The sequence below is a fragment of the Mastomys coucha genome, unplaced genomic scaffold (assembly GCF_008632895.1).
Source record: "Mastomys coucha isolate ucsf_1 unplaced genomic scaffold, UCSF_Mcou_1 pScaffold21, whole genome shotgun sequence".
Classification (NCBI taxonomy): domain Eukaryota; kingdom Metazoa; phylum Chordata; class Mammalia; order Rodentia; family Muridae; genus Mastomys; species Mastomys coucha.
Window position 1 is genome coordinate 164088749 of NW_022196904.1, and position 15830 is coordinate 164104578.

The 15830-nt window shown below is 41.8% G+C and overlaps 1 protein-coding gene across 1 annotated transcript in view; it reads right to left on the reverse strand.

The window, feature by feature from the left end:
• The window catches only part of Atad1 (ATPase family AAA domain containing 1), a 63686-nt gene extending 56653 nt beyond the window's left edge, over nucleotides 1-7033 (reverse strand). The window contains exon 1 of the mRNA XM_031390106.1: nucleotides 6873-7033. The gene's annotated coding sequence lies outside the window, so the exon portion shown is untranslated. The remainder of the gene's footprint in view (nucleotides 1-6872) is intronic.
• Nucleotides 7034-15830: the final 8797 nt, after the last annotated feature.

Here is a 15830-nt window from a genome sequence, read left to right on the forward strand (position 1 = left end):
GGGAGGGAGAGGGAGAGGGAGAGAGAGAGAGAGAGGAGTAGGGGAGTAGAGGTGGGCCATGAGCATGTGGAGAGAGAAGAGGGTAAGGAGCAGAAGCAAGAGAAGAGAAGAGAAGAGAGCAAGAGCAAGAGAGTGAGGAGGCAAGCAGCCTCTTTTATATTGAGTCAGGCACACCTGGCTATTGCCAGGGAACTGTGGGTCAGAGCCTAAATGAAAAGCCAACAGTAAGAATGTGTGCCTCAGGGCTGAGGACATAGTAGCTTGGTGGTAGGCACTGGCCTAGCATTCTTGAGATTCCAAGTTCAGTCCCCAGTCCCCTTAAAAAGATGTGTGCCTGTGCACACTGTTCTAGTCAGTTAGAAAACATGAATCAAATCACAGCTGTCCCAAATGCTAACTTTATGTTTTGAGGCTATTTATTTTTTCTCTCTTGGAAATGAATTCTGTCATCTATAAAGTGACTATGGCATCCATAGTATGGATGGGGTAGTTTGTGATAGGGTTAAGGATAATGTATGTAAAGGAATTGGAACACACAATTCCATCATCTGTAAAATGCATATAGCATCTATGTTACAGGTTTTGTGATAGGGTTGAGGATAATGTATTAAGGGAACTGAAGCACACACACTAAGCACTAGGAAGTTATTGTGATTATAGTATCCAGCAAGCAGCCATGGACGTTAGACATTCTCGGTGATGTGGAACTCACTTCCTACCCTAACAAACCACACTGCATGTTCAGAGGATGACGCTTCAGGGTGGCTACATTCTAACTCTTTCCCCACAGAGCTTTATTTACTGCTCTCCGTCTTACTAATGAAGCTGCCCAGATAAAGATACACCTAGATTGTTAATCTAGAACGCAGGGTACACTTAAGGACTGAGTGACCAGTATGAACACTGTAGATTTGGCAACATGATCTAGGCTGCAACCAGCTTCCTTTTGTAAGTGCTCGGTGGTTTCATGGTCATGGGATTTGCTGTCTGTCAGAGTATGTTTCTGTTCTTCACCAGAGAGAGAGAGAGAGAGAGAGAGAGAGAGAGAGAGAGAGAGAGAGAGAGAGAGCGAGCGAGAGAGCGAGAGAGAGCATAAGCTTGGCTGTACCCTGTACCTGCCACAGTTTTGAGACAGGGCTGTAAATGCAGAGCCTTCCAACTAAAGCTTTATTATAGTTATTGCTAAACTTAATAAAAAGTTCCTGGTTGTATGAAGATAGTTTGGGCATTGAGTCAGTTACAATGTGAGATAGGGGCCTGTAAAGTAGTATGATTGGCAGAATACTTATCTAGCATTGTATATGTGTCAACTGCCAGAGAAAATGCTTTATCTATATTAATTCTCATTACCATAGGCACTAAGGAATACAATCATTCTCAGATAAGGAAATGAAAATGACTATGATTGTCTTACTAAATAGTAAACATCTGTTGCTGTACCTTGTTCCTGTACATACACTGTTACTGGCCCTTTAAAAGAAGTATGTTAAAGGAGAACTTTTAGATCTATGTTGAGAGATTTTATGAAAGCACTGTCAGAAGTTATCCTTTTTAAGTTACTTGTGTGTGTATGTGCATTCATGTATATGTGCATGTGTGTGTGTGTGTCTGTGTGTTATATGAGTGTTCCACAGCACATGTATGGAGATCAGAAGACAAGCCTGTGGAGTGTTTCTCTCCTGCCACCTTTATATAGGATCCTGGGATCAAACTCAGACTGTCAGCTTGCATGGCAAGTGCTTTTGCTCATTGAGCCATCTCACTGGCTCTCGGGTTGCCATGGATATGATGTAGAAGAATACAAAATGTGGACTGGAAATACTATCTAACTCCTTTGCCGGGGGTGGGGGGTGGGGGACCAGGCTTCTAGATTGCTGCATTTTATATTACAGAAATATAATTGTGAAGAATTAGTCAGTGCCTTCCTTTTTTTTTTTTTTGGTTTTTTCGAGACAGGGTTTTTCTGTGTAACCTTGGCTGTCCTAGACCTCACTCTGTAGACCAGGCTGGCCTCGAACTCAGAAATCTGCCTGCCTCTGCCTCCCAAGTGCTGGGACTAAAGGCGTGCGCCAGCACTGCCCGGTGCCTTCCAATTTTTGATGTGTTCATACATATTCCTTCAGAAACTAATGCCTGATATTAAAATGGCCACACATGTTGGGTGAGATGGCTTAGTGCATAAAGGCACTTGACACCAAGTCTGAGGACTGATTTTGATCCCTGGTAGAAGGAGAGAACCAACTCTATGGTATATTATTCTGGCTCCTCAATGAGTGCTGTGCTTGGGTGCCTTCCACGCATGGATGGATGCCTTCCACTCAATGCTCCCCATCCCCTCTCTCTCTCTCTCCATATATATATATAGTGGTGGTTTGAATATACTTGTCCCAGGGAGTGGCTCTTTTGGTAGGTATGGCCTTGGAGGAAGTATGTCACTGTGGGGTGGGGTTGGCTTAGAGACCTTCCTCCTAGCTGCCAGGAAGCTAGCTAATCTGCTCCTGGTTTCCTTTGGACGAAGAGGTAGAACTAACGCTCAGCCCCTCCAGCACCATGCCCGTCTGGACACTGCCATGCTTCCCACCGTGACAGTAATGGACTGAACCGCTGAACCTGTAAGCCAGCCCCAGTGAAATGTTTTCATTTTTAAGAGTTGCCTTGGTCATGGTGTCTCTTCGCAGCAAAGGAAACCCTAAGACTATATTATGCATGTATAGCTCTATGTATTTTAATACAAGAACAGATCCTCCGGGCAGTGGTGTTGTACACCTTCAATCCCAGCACTTGGGAGGCAGAGGCAGGCGAATTTCTGAGTTCAAGGCCAGCCTGGTCTACAGAGTGAGTTCCAGGACAGCCAGGGCTATACAGAGAAACCCTGACTCGGAAAAAAAAAATACAGATTATTAGTCTCACTGTCCCAAACCTGCCTCGAGTAAGCCATTCTTAGTTATCCCTTCTCTTCTACTCCAGCATCTGGCAAATGCTGACCTGCCCTCTGAGCTTTCTTCCTCTATACCTCAGTATGGGTTCTGAGGCTCTGATTTTTTGTTATCTTGCATATAGACCAGATCATTCTGTTTGGGGGGAAAAAAATCCAGAAATCCTCACTTGTAATTTTTGGAGGTACTTTGCAATCTGTTCTTCCTAAGCTCACCCTCTCTACTCTATATCTTCCCTAGAAAAAAACAGGGTGGAGCATACCTACTCCGTCTTCCCAGAACCATCGTGGTTCTGTGGGCAGAAACTCGGGGTTCAGTTCTTGTAATGGACTGAATGTCTGTAGCCCCTTAAAATTCCTAACTTTAAGCCATAGCCCCCAGTGTACAGGCATGTGGAGACGGACCTCAGGGAAATAGGATTAAACGAGATGCTGTGGTGGGATGAGTGTCCCTTGAAGCAGGAAGTTCTCTGTTCCCTGTCTCACCCTCCACTTATTTATTCATTCATCTATTTACCTTCCTTCTCCTCTCCCTTCCTCTCATCTTCTCTTTCCTTCATAAGGACACAGAGGGAACGTGGCCATTTGCAAGTCCTCACTGGTAATCAAATCAGCTGCCATCTCCTCCCCCAACCCCACTGAACTTATCTGTGAGCTTTATCTCTCAGCTGTCATCTTGCAGTGTGGCAGTTACATCACTTACCCTTTAACAGTTTTTTCCTATAGCATCTTGAATAAAACAATTGTCAGAATATTTACAAAGAAACACACGACACAATGTATTATGTCTCCATTCCCAATTCAATTAGTACTTTTTCTTATAACTCTACCTGAACATAATGTATTAACATAATTTACTTAAATGTCAAGAAGGAAAAAAAAAGCAATTCTTTTTAAACTAGACTGGTAGCTTCAGAGATTCTAGTAATGTTTTGGTTTTGTCGTTGTTTTGTGTGTGTGTGTGTGTGTGTGTGTGTGTGTCTATAGAGGAAGGTGATAGTTCATGTGTCATAAGTTGGCCTCCAATTTGCTATGTAGCACTGATAACCTTGCACTCAACCTTCCTGTCTCTACCTCCTGAAAGCTGAGACTCCCACATGCTCTACTGTACCAGGTGGTAGGGATCAGACCCAGAGTTCCATGTCTGTCAAACACTGCTATCTGAGCTATGCTGCCAGCTCCATTTTCTGTTTTGTCTCTAATTTTTATGTATTTCATTTATTTATTTATGGAGGGAGGAGCCTGTGTGCACCACGGCACATATGTAGATGTCAAAGGACAACTCAGAGGAGTAGATTCTCTTTCCAACATTACAGTCTGACATCCAATCAAACTCAGGTGGTCAGCCTTGGTGGAGAGTGCCTGATCCCACTGACTGGCTCACCTGCCCTGTTTTGTGTTGAGACAGGGTCTCCCTGTGTAATCCTGACTGATTTGGAACATGTTACATATATCAGCCTGGCCTTGGAATTTCTGTGGTCTTCTTTCCTCTATTTCCCCAGTTTTGGGACTATCAGTATGTGCCACCATGACTCAAACATCCATACATCCACATATATAATATAATTACATATTTATTTAGAGTATGTGTGTGTGTTTGTGCGTGCCCACATGCCACATTTTGCACGTAGATGTCAAAGAAGAGTTTGTGGAACTTGGGTCTCTCCACCATGTGTAATTTTGGGGATGAAACTTGGGTTGTCAGGCTTGGCAGCAAGTGCCTTACCTGAGCCATCTTGCCAGCCCTCAAATATATATGTCTGTTTTGAATTAATTTACCATTTGGTTGATCTTTAGCTCCCTTGATTGATTTGCTCCATGTTTCACTGTAAATAAATGGTAAGTGAGCTAGGTCCCATTGGGGTCTATTGCTTTTTCCTTTATATCTTTGAGAAGCTTGAATCAAAGGAAAAATATGGTTAGGAGCCCACAGTCCAATTCTTTCACATAATATAATAAATGAGAATAGTCTTGAATACTTCCATTGACATAAAGGAACATAAAGAAGTTTGCTTATCTTCTGCAGATAATAGTTTTAAATAAATTCATTATCTGGTGATGTTTGTTTGTCACTGGCTGACCTAAAATTCACTTTGTGGCCAAGGATGACCCTGGGTCCTGTGTTAGCCTCCCCAAGTGCTGGGCTGGTGATGTTTGTTTGTCACAGGCTGGCCTAAAATTCACTTTGTGGCCAAGGATGACCATGGATCCTGAGTTAGCCTCCCCAAGTGGTGGGCTGACAAGTTTAAACTGGCCATGCCCAGTTTACAACACAAGAAATCCTTGATTTCACTGAGGAGACTGGAGAGACTGTACTGGGAGAATCATTTAGTGACTTGTGCAAGCAAGAGCTCAGGCCTCTGCACAGTCACAGCGGGGGGGACACACCCTCCTAATTGGAGCGGAACTATGGCATAGTACTGGAACCTGGCTCATGAACCTTATCTCAGTGGTTTGAAGACTCTGAAGCACTGAGCTTTGACACTTAGGCAATCTCGTGTGGTATACTCTCTGCTCTCCATCAGGCGGACGTATCTTTCTTCCCAACCACCTCTTTCATCTCCTCTGCTTCCTTTTTTTTTTCTCTTCCTCATTCATAGTGCTCTCACGTGTCAGCTGGGGTTGGTCAGCGCAGGGGAACTTGAGGAAGCTGCTTATCCTCAGTGTAGTGTCTGTCTTTCTCTGTCCTTTCCTGAAGGCTGCACTTCCTTTCCTGCTCTGTAATGTCCCTCCAGGTTATACTTCACCTTTGCCACCATTGCCCAGAGGACAAAGATTAACCGCTGACTCACTTGGGAACAAAAAGGTTATGGCTGATTCCAGTTGGTGACTAAGAATGCTAGTTATTGGACGGTTTTCCATGTTAGAGTTTGATTAAGCTTTTGCATTGTTGCAAGCTAATTGGGACAAGTATGAAATTAAGCATATGATTTGTCTACTTCCATATTACTGATTTTTTTTTTTTGAGACAGGGTATCAGTGTATAAATAAGGTCAGGGTGGCCTCAAACTTGGGGTGATCCTTTTGCCTCCGTATCCCAAAAACTGGGATTTTAGACATGTGCCTTCATGCCTGGCTTCATCTAAAGGGAAATTGAAGAAGTAGAAAGTAACTTCATCAATATGTTAGATTGAAAGAGTTGTCCTCTTGAATAAAAATAGACTTTCATATAATGGAGGATTTTCATTAATTTTTTATTGTAGCAGCTGAGAAGAATCTATAAATTTTAGCTTGTAATTAATAAAAACATGTGATTCCCCTCCCCCTTCAGGAAACAGAGTATCAAGTAAGCCTGACACTTCCTCTGTTGATAATTACTTTAGGAAACAAAAGATGGAAATAGTAATTAAGGTCCTTCCAGAAAACTTCTCATATTGAGCATAGGAGCCAAGGTTATGAAATATGGTTTGATCATGTAAAGAGACATAAGGATGGCTTTACTTTCGGACCATATCTTATCCAGCTGATAGGTTACATTTATATGTTTAAGCTTTGTATTTGAAAAAAAGATAGTCATCGAGCTTATACTGATCTGAGGTCTAGGTTGGTGGTTCACATCTTTAATCCCATCACCCAGGAAGCAGAGGCAGATGGATCTCTATGAGTACCAGTCCAGCCTGGTCTACACAGTGAGTTCCAGGACATCCAGAACTACATGGAAAGACCCTGTCTCAAAACAAACAAATAAACAAACCCAAAACCACAACAAAAGCAAAACAACAGCAAAACCAACAACTGATCCGAGCACATTTGTCTGATATGTAAAAACTGGTAGGCACTGGGCCACATACAAGTACTGACATTTATACATGTTTTCATTAAGAATATCTAGTAGAAGTATAAACAGCTTCATTGAAGTAAAAATAAAAAATTAGTAATTGTCAGGGATTAAACTAGCCAGTGAGGATAACGTTTTGGAGCCTAAATGATGCTGTACCTTCTGAAGGAGGCTGGTCGCTGGGGAGCCCACGCCGGTTTGCTTTTCGCACGCTTCAGCAGGGACTAACATCCTTCTAGCTTTCGGAAGACATACACCAGGAGCTATCTAGTCCATAAGGGAGGTACCATTTGAAGCCGACTCTAAATTAGAACTTTGAGTGGGTGGGTGAAGAGGTTGTGAGTATTCTTGCTCATGTCACAATGTTGGACATGATTGTGACTTAAGAGAAGCATCTAGCATGTGAATGTGATTGGACTATCCTCTGAAATACAGGATTCCAGAGGCAAAAGCAACTCACTTAAGCCCTTAACTGAGACCCTGATAGGCCATAAGACTATTTTAATAAAAGACACAAAACTGTTTAAAGCCAGGTGCTGGTGGTAGTGCATGTCTTTAATCTTAGCATTTGGAAGGCAGAGGCTGGCAGATCTCAGTCTGAGGCCAGCCTGGTCTACAGAGTGAGTTTCAGGACAGCCAGAGCTACACAGAATAACTCTGTCTCAAAAAACCAAACAAAACTGTCTTCAAGATATTTTTATGCTAATATCTTAAAAGATTATTTCTTTTCTTTCTTCTTTCTTTCTTTCTTTCTCTCTTTCCTTCTTTCTTTCTTGTATGTGAGTACACTATAGTTGTCTTCAGACACACCAGAAGAGGGCATCAGATCCCATTACAGATGGCTGTGAGCCAACATGGGTTTGCCAGGAATTGAACTCAGGACCTTTGGAAAGGCAGTCAGTGCTCTTAACCACTGAGTCATTTCTCCAGCCCAAGGACCTTATTCCTTATTACCTATTAAGTACTTGTTAATAATAATTCATTATTAAGCATTTATTGAAGCAGCTTATCAATATCAAACCTGATTGTTAGGGTGACAGCAAAGAATAGGTTTTGCTATGGGGGCTGCTTAGATCCAACACAACTCAAACTTCAGGTCAATACAGACGACACAAGTTTACTTAAGCTGCTACTCTTGGGTTTTGTCTTGTGTGTTGTGTAACCAATGTACTGTAAAGAATAAAAAGTTGGGCCAGGCAGTGGTGGCACACGCCTTTAGCCCCAGTGCTTGGGAGGCAGAGGCAGGCAGATTTCTGAGTTTGAGGCCAGCCTGGTCTACAGAGTGAGTTCCAGAATAGCCAGGGCTACACAGAGAAACCCTGTCTCGGAAAAACAAAACAAAACAAAACAAAAAAGGTTGGGCTTATGACTGTGCAGAAGAAGGCTGGACTTAGACTCAAGTGGGGGGAGGGTGACCTCGAGAGAGAACACTAGGAGAGAGGAGAGAGAGGAAGAGGCTGCCATCAGACTGGATGAACCAGAAGCATGTGGCCAAGAGAAGTGCACTGAGGATAGCAGGACAGAGTGGAAGCAGCCCTGGAGACATCAGATTGGCAAGGGACTTACACCTGTGTGTGTTAACATGTGGAAGGATTAGAATAGCTCGAAACCTGCCCTGCGTAGTGCCTACAACTTATCAATAAATTGTAGTATCTCCATGTTGTTTACTGGGGATCTATACAACCAATAGGATAGTGGGGCAGAAACCCCCAATGGTTATTGAGGAATGAAAGTATCCAGTACAAAGCAGAAGCAGGCAGGGACAGAAGAGGACGATGACAGTGGGTGTGAATATAACCAAAGTACATTATATACATGCATAAAAATGTCAGGTCAAAAGCACGTGCCTCCATGCCTCATGCTCTGAGTCTGAGGACTGGAACACACAATGGTAGGAAAACTTGATTCCAAAAGTTGTCCTCTGGTCTCCGCACTTGTACCTCATGCCTACACTCATATACCACACACTAATAAATAAAACATTTTAAAGAAAATATTTTGTACAATAAACACACTAACTAAAAATAGTGGCTAACTTCAGAAATGCTTTGGAGGGACTAGAGAGATGGCTCAGTGGGTAAAAAAAAAAAAAAAAGCATTCACTTGTCTTGAAGAGAACCCAGGTTCAGCTCCCAGCACCCACATGGTGGTTCACAATTATCTGTAATTCCAGTTCCAGGGAATTTGATACCATCTTCTGGCCTCTACCTAAACCATGCATGTACATGGTCCACATAAATACATGCAAGCAAAACACTCATACACATAAAATAAAAGTTAAAATCAATAAACCAAAGGAAATGCCTTAGTTTGCTTGAAAGAGAATGGAATCATGGAAAAGTATCAAGTGAAGCCTGAAGTTGGAAATTTTTTTTTTTTGGTGGTATTTTCAAGACAGAGTTTCTCTGTGTAGTCCTGGCTGTCCTGGAACTCACTCTGTAGACCAGGCTGGCCTCGAACTCAGAAATCTACCTGCCTCTGCTTCCCAAGTGCTGGGATTAAAGGCATGTACTACCACTGCCCGGTGAGCATTGTGTTTTTATATTCTTACAGAAGTGAACTTCTGAAGCGATTTGGATGGCCACACAATCAACTCCTTGCTACAGATGATGTTTGCTTACTTCCCTATTGGATACTGGCTAGAGCTCTGGGATTTCCTCTGTTCTTTCTCCCTACTTGTGGTGGTTAGACTTCTGTCAAACTGACACAGTCCAGGTTCATCTGGGAAGAGAGGACCTTAACTGAGAAAATGCTTCCGTTGGATTTGTTCTGTAGGCAAGGGTGTCGGGTTTTCAGGAAAGGATGATGTGAGAAGACTAACTCACCGGGAAGGGGTCACCGCTGGACAGCTGATCCTGGATCTCGTCAGAAAGCAGGCTGAGCAAGCCATGCGGAGGAAGGCAGTAAGCCACATTCCTCCATGTCCTCCGTGTCACTTTCTGCCTTGACTTGCCTCTGTGATGGAGTGTGATCTGAGATGTGTAAACCAAATAAATCTCCCAAGTTGCTTTGGCTGTGTTGTTCATCACAGCAATAGAAAGCCAATCAGGGGGCTGGAGAGATGGCACAGTGGCTAAGAGCACTGACTTCTCTTCTGAAGGTCCTGAATTCAAATCCCAGCAACCACATGGTGGCTCACAACCACCCGTAATGAGATCTGATGCCCTCTTCTGGTGTGTCAGAAGACAGCTACAGTGTACTCACATATAATAATAAATAAAAAAAGAAAAAGAAAGCAAATCAGGACACTACCTAAGAAAAGAAGAACCTATTTCCTCCTCTCCACCCTCGCCGATTCCTCAACTCTGTTCCCCTCCCCATCTCCCAGCAGGTACAATAACTAAACTGTGTCAGACAGCTGTGCTGACGTCACGACGGTGACTACCCTATGATGGTATTAGACATCCGCTCATTAGTCTCTGCTTCTGGACCAAGGTTTAGGTGACATGGAGCCATAGTCTCCCTTCACTTTCTCAAGTTGTGGGAAGGATGGAAAATGTGAGAAGAATGAGCTCGTTTTTATTTTGTGAGCCAGATTTAACCAGAAGTTACTAAAACTTGAGATATTTCCATGGTGACAAATGGATATAACTGACTCTTTTTTATCCTGGTTTATAATCTTCTATCACATGAGAACATCGTGTTCTGATATTCTATCTATCTATCTATCTATCTATCTATCTATCTATCTATCTATCTATCTATAAAATGTGTGTGTATACTGTTTATATGTATTTATTATGTGTGTGTCTGCCACAGATCACATGTGACAGTCAGAGGACAACTAATAGAGGTGGTTTTTTTCCTTTCAACATGTGGGTTCCGGGGACTGAACTAAGGTTGATAAGCTTGGTGACCCTGTGTGTGTGTGTGTGTGTGTGTGTGTGTGTATAAGTTATTTATTTTTATGTGTATGATATTTTATGATATTTTGCCTGCACATATGTATATGTACCATATATATACCCAATGCCCAAGGAAGTCAGAATAAGGTGTTGGATCCCTAGAATCAATCGGAGTTGAAGACAGTTGAGAGCTTCCGTGTAGGTGTTGGAAACCCTGGAAGAGCAGCAGATATTCTTAACCACTGAGCCAGCTATCTAGTCAAGTTTTTCTTCCTTTCTCTCTCCCTCTCTCTCTCTCTCTCTTTCTTTACATAGAATTTCATGTATCCCAGGCTAGCCTAGAACTCACTATGTAGCCAAGGATGACTTTGAACTTCTGATTCTCCTGCCTTCACTTCCCAAAAGTTAGGAATACAGGAATGAGTCACCACATTGAACTATATTCTGTTCTATGTACTAATGCATATTTTATTTTCTAATTTTTAAAAACTTTTTTATTATTTTTAATTATGTGATTGTCTATAATGGTGTGCAGGTGCTTGAAGAGGCCAGAGGCGTCAGATCTCCTGGAGCTGGAGTTACAGCTACTGTGAGCTGCCTGATGTGGGCTTAGGGGACTGGACTTGCTAGCATCCTCTGGAAGAGCTGTATGTGCTCTTAACCACTGAGCCATCTCGCCAGCACTTTTACTTTTCCACTATTTCAAATAACATATGTAAACATTCTCATACAGTATGAATTTTTGCACATGTATGAAAGTTTTACGTGTCTAAACTTTCTGTAGTTTACCCCACAAAACACATTTCTAATGCATTTTAGAGTCAGAATTAAAGAAAAATTAAGTTAGAATTAAATTAGAAAGTAGCCTGGCGGTGGTGGAACACACCTTTAAATCAGCGCTTTGGAGGCAGAGGCAGGTGGATCTCTGTGAGTTCAAGGCCAGCCTGGTCTACAGAGCAAGTTCTAGGGTAGTCAAGGCGACACAGAGAAACCCTGTCTCCAAACAAACAAACAGGGCTTGAGAGATGGATTTGCAGTTAAGAGCACTAGTTGTATTTCCAAAGGTCCTAAATTCAATGCCCAGGAGCCATATGATGGCTCACAACCATCTATAATAGGATCTGATATCCTCTTCTAGCATATGGGCACGGTGCAGACAGAGCATTCATACATTAAACAAAAAACTCACACACAAATAAAAATTTTTTTTAAAAAAGTACTATAAACAAAAGTAATTTATTCATTAACATTTGAAGGTGTTTGTTCACTTGTTTTTAGAATTATGTATCTCTGTGGGTCTGTGTATCTGAATTCAGGTGCCTGTGCAGGCCAGAGGCTTTGTTTGTGTTGGAGCTGGAGTTATGGGCAGCTAGTTGTGAGCCACCCAGCATGCCTTCAGGGAACCTGAGTCAGGTCCTCTGCAAGAGCGAGCCATATGCACTCTCAAATGCACTCTTAAACACTGAGCAAACTAAACTCTCTAGCCCCAACATTAACATTTAGAAGTAGCTTTTTTTTTTTTTTTTTTTTTTTGAGACAATGTCTCTTGTTGCTCAGGATGGCCTTGAAGTTGTCATGTAGCTGAGGATGACCTTGAACTCTTGACTCCCTTGATGGGGTTACAGGTGTGGGCTACCACGGCCAGAAAAAGTGGAATTTAAGTTAAATGTACCCGAAAGTATGTGAACACCACAGTGATTTGATATTCACTATTATCCTCCAAGGGAGTCCCTTCCTTAAAAATCCCCAACTAAAACGAATTGTTAAATGTCCTTAACCACAATGCTCCCACGAGTCAAAAATTCTGAGTTACTTTATTTTGATTATTTTAATGCCTAATTGATAGATTGCAACTTTTAAATGTTGGCTATATTACTATTATTATACTAGCTTTTTAAGATAGGATTTGGCTATGTAATCCTGCCTTATTTGGAAGTCACTTTGCAGATCATGCTGACCTCAAACTTGCAGGTTCCTGTCACCTGTCTCTGTCTCTAGAATGCTGACTTTATAGGTGAGGGTCGCCATACCTGGCTGACAATGTTGGTGATCAGTAGGGCTTTAAATATAGACTATATGTCATGCATGAACCTTGTGTATGTTAAGTAAGGAGCCAAGGCTGGCACCAGATCACCTATCCTTAGTGCTTGCTTTTATTATATAAACACTGGGTAGAAGCATCCAAAAATACACGTAGATGGTGAGTGGAAGGACTTGCTTTGCTATGTCACTCATTTCTTTTCTTTTTCTTCTTTTTTTTTGTTTTTGTTTTTGTTTTTGTTTTTGTTTTTGTTTTTTTTCGAGGCAGGGTTTCTCTGTGTAGCCCTGGCTATCCTGGAACTCACTCTGTAGACCAGGCTGGCCTCCAACTCAGAAATCCACCTGCCTCTGCCTCCCAAGTGCTGGGATTAAAGGTGTGCACCACCACTGCCTGGCCACTCATTTATTTTCAAGCCTTCCAAGTTACTTTCACTCGATGGTTTTAGTTCCAGTGACTTATCAATGGACAATTGAATAGACTGTTTTCAATTTACCAGAAAAGAAAAAAAAATGCTTTCACAAGAGTTTGTTAGGTAAAAAACAAAAAAAACAAAAAAGTCAAACCATTCAGCTTCTCACTTCCCTGCAGGTTTTGCAGAGTTCAGTCCTCTCTCAGAACCCATGGGGGTTTGTATGGGGGAACCACCCTCTTCATTCCAGAGTCATGAGTGCTCATGACCCCTGGACACAATGCACAGAATTTACATACACCTTGTACTCAGACCTCCATAGAAATCATCCATAGATCACCACTAACATCTAACACAATGTAAATGCTATATAAATAGTTGTTATACTCTGTCTAGAGAATAACATTTAGGAACTGTCCATACATGCTCAGGCTAGAAGTCAATTTTCCTGGGTAGATTTGATTCATGTTTTCTGCAAATCCTCAGATGCAGAACCCCAGAACCCCAGAACCTGGATATTGTTTCAGCAGTCAGATGCATTTTCTTCTTTACTTTCTTCTTACTTCTCTTCTCTACTATGAAAGAGGAGATGGGGACGTGGAGCTAGGAAAACCACTAGACTGGTTTGTAGGAAGACGAGATGTAAGCACAAGTACCCATGACAGTTAAAGATACGGAATCCATGCCCATGGCAGTAAGCGCATCCGTTCTCACGGATGATGTTCCTACTCAGAGCTGCTGGGCTGGCATCTCCTAAGCTGTGTAGAAGCTCTCCTTATTGAAGACATTGCCATGCTCCTCAAGACCCGGGAACAGTTGCTTTGAAAATCTGAAGTTTTCCAAAGTTTTTTGTGTGTAAACTTTAACTTGCTCTTAATTTATGTATATGTTTTTCTTAAATATATGTCTGTGTTCCATATGTGTACAGTGCTCATGGAGGCCGGAAGAGGGCATTGGATCTTCTGGACTGGAGTTACAGATGTGAGCTAACAAGATGCTCCACCATGGGTGCTAGGAACTGAACACGGGTACTCCAGAAGGCCATCGAGTACTCTTAACTGCTGAGCCATCTCTCCAGCCTCCATTTCTTTATTTTTGAGCGACCCTGTCACTACATTATTTAGGTAAGTGGTGACTGGTGAGGGACGGCTCTTCAGAGCTCTGTGAGGCACTTAATTCATTTCTATAATTTGGTTTGTGACAACCTCCGTAAGTATTTCTAGTCTCCAGTTCTCTATTTGTTTCTTTAACTGTGTCTTCTATATTAAGAAGGGAAGATGGTTCTGTAGCTTGCTTATGCCATGCTCCAAAGCTCAAACGCTTTAAAGTCCTTCTCTGTCCTTCCTAACCTGCAAAGCAAACAGACGTCTGGCATAGTCTGCAGTCTTGAAGAACGAGGCTCAAGATTTCTTGGCCTAACTTATGATGTAGACCCAAGCCAAGGGTGCTGTCAAAGGAGATTGGTGTTGGAGTAAAAAAAAAAATGTTTTTCTTGGTTTGCAAACTTCTGCATATAGTTGAAAAGAACAGTACATCTCCAAAGGAACATATAAAATAAATGTATGTACATTTTTTCAAAATTAGTATTATGTCTTTTATAAGACAAAAGAATTTAATCGAGACAGAGAAAGTTTATCTGGATGTGCTGGCCCATACCTGTAATCCCAGGACAAAGGGGGAAGGACCATGAAACCAAAGCTAACCTGGGCTACATAGCAAAACCCTGTCACAGAGGGATAATGAACAGTTTCAGAAATTTTAATCTGGGCCTGGAAAGATGGCTCAGCAGTTAAGAGAACTGACTGCTCTTTCAGGGGTCCTGAGTTTAATTCCCAGCAACCACATGGTGGCTCACAACCATCTATAATGGAATCTGATGTCCCTTTTCTGGCATGCAGGTGTATATACAGATAGAGCACTCATATACATAAATAAATAAATCTTTAAAAAACAGAAATTTTAATCTGCCAAATTAAATTATAGGAAAAGATAATCAGCTAATAGCTAAGTTGACCAATATTAATGCTCAATATTATAAAATACAAAGGACTTGAAATACAGACAGTCTTGTATCTTACAATTAACAAGACCTCAAGATACATTAATGTTAATACAAAAAAGTTGTTAATAATGTTAATACAATTAAGTGGCAAAGATCCACAACAGAGAACTGTCTTATCTGAACAGGGTTTCTGTTTTTTTGTTTGTTTTGTTTTTGTTTTTGTTTGTTTGAGACAGGGTGTCTCTGTATTGCCCAGGCTATCCTGGAACTCACTCTGTGGACCAGGCTGGCCTTGAACTCAGAAGTCCACCTGCCTTTGCCTCCCAAGTGCTGGGATTAAAGACGTGTACCACTACTGCCTGGTGAGAACTGTCTTTTTATTATATTTAGAAAAGACAGAATTTCCAAGTTGGGTCTGACAACATTAGGCTTTTCTATAGTGTTCTTTTTGAGATGTTAGCAGTCACAGAAACTGTGGGTGTACTGTAAAGGTAAAAATTTATTTTTATGGATCCTGACACATTATTTTAATAAAAGACAAGATAAAAACCACCTGAACTGAAAAGGGGCTACAGCTGTTATTTAAGTGTAACTACGGAACTCAATATCGGTCTATGACTAGGTTTCAAGGTCATGTTAAACAAAATTAAAGATATCAGCATTTGGAAGGCAGAGGCAGGTGGATCTCTGAGTTCAAGGCCAGCCTGGTCTACATAGCAAGTTCTAGGGCAGCCAGGGCTACATAGAGAAACTCTGTCTCAAAAACAGGGCTGGAAAGATTGGCTCAGCAGTCAAGAACGCTGACTGCTCTTACAGAGGT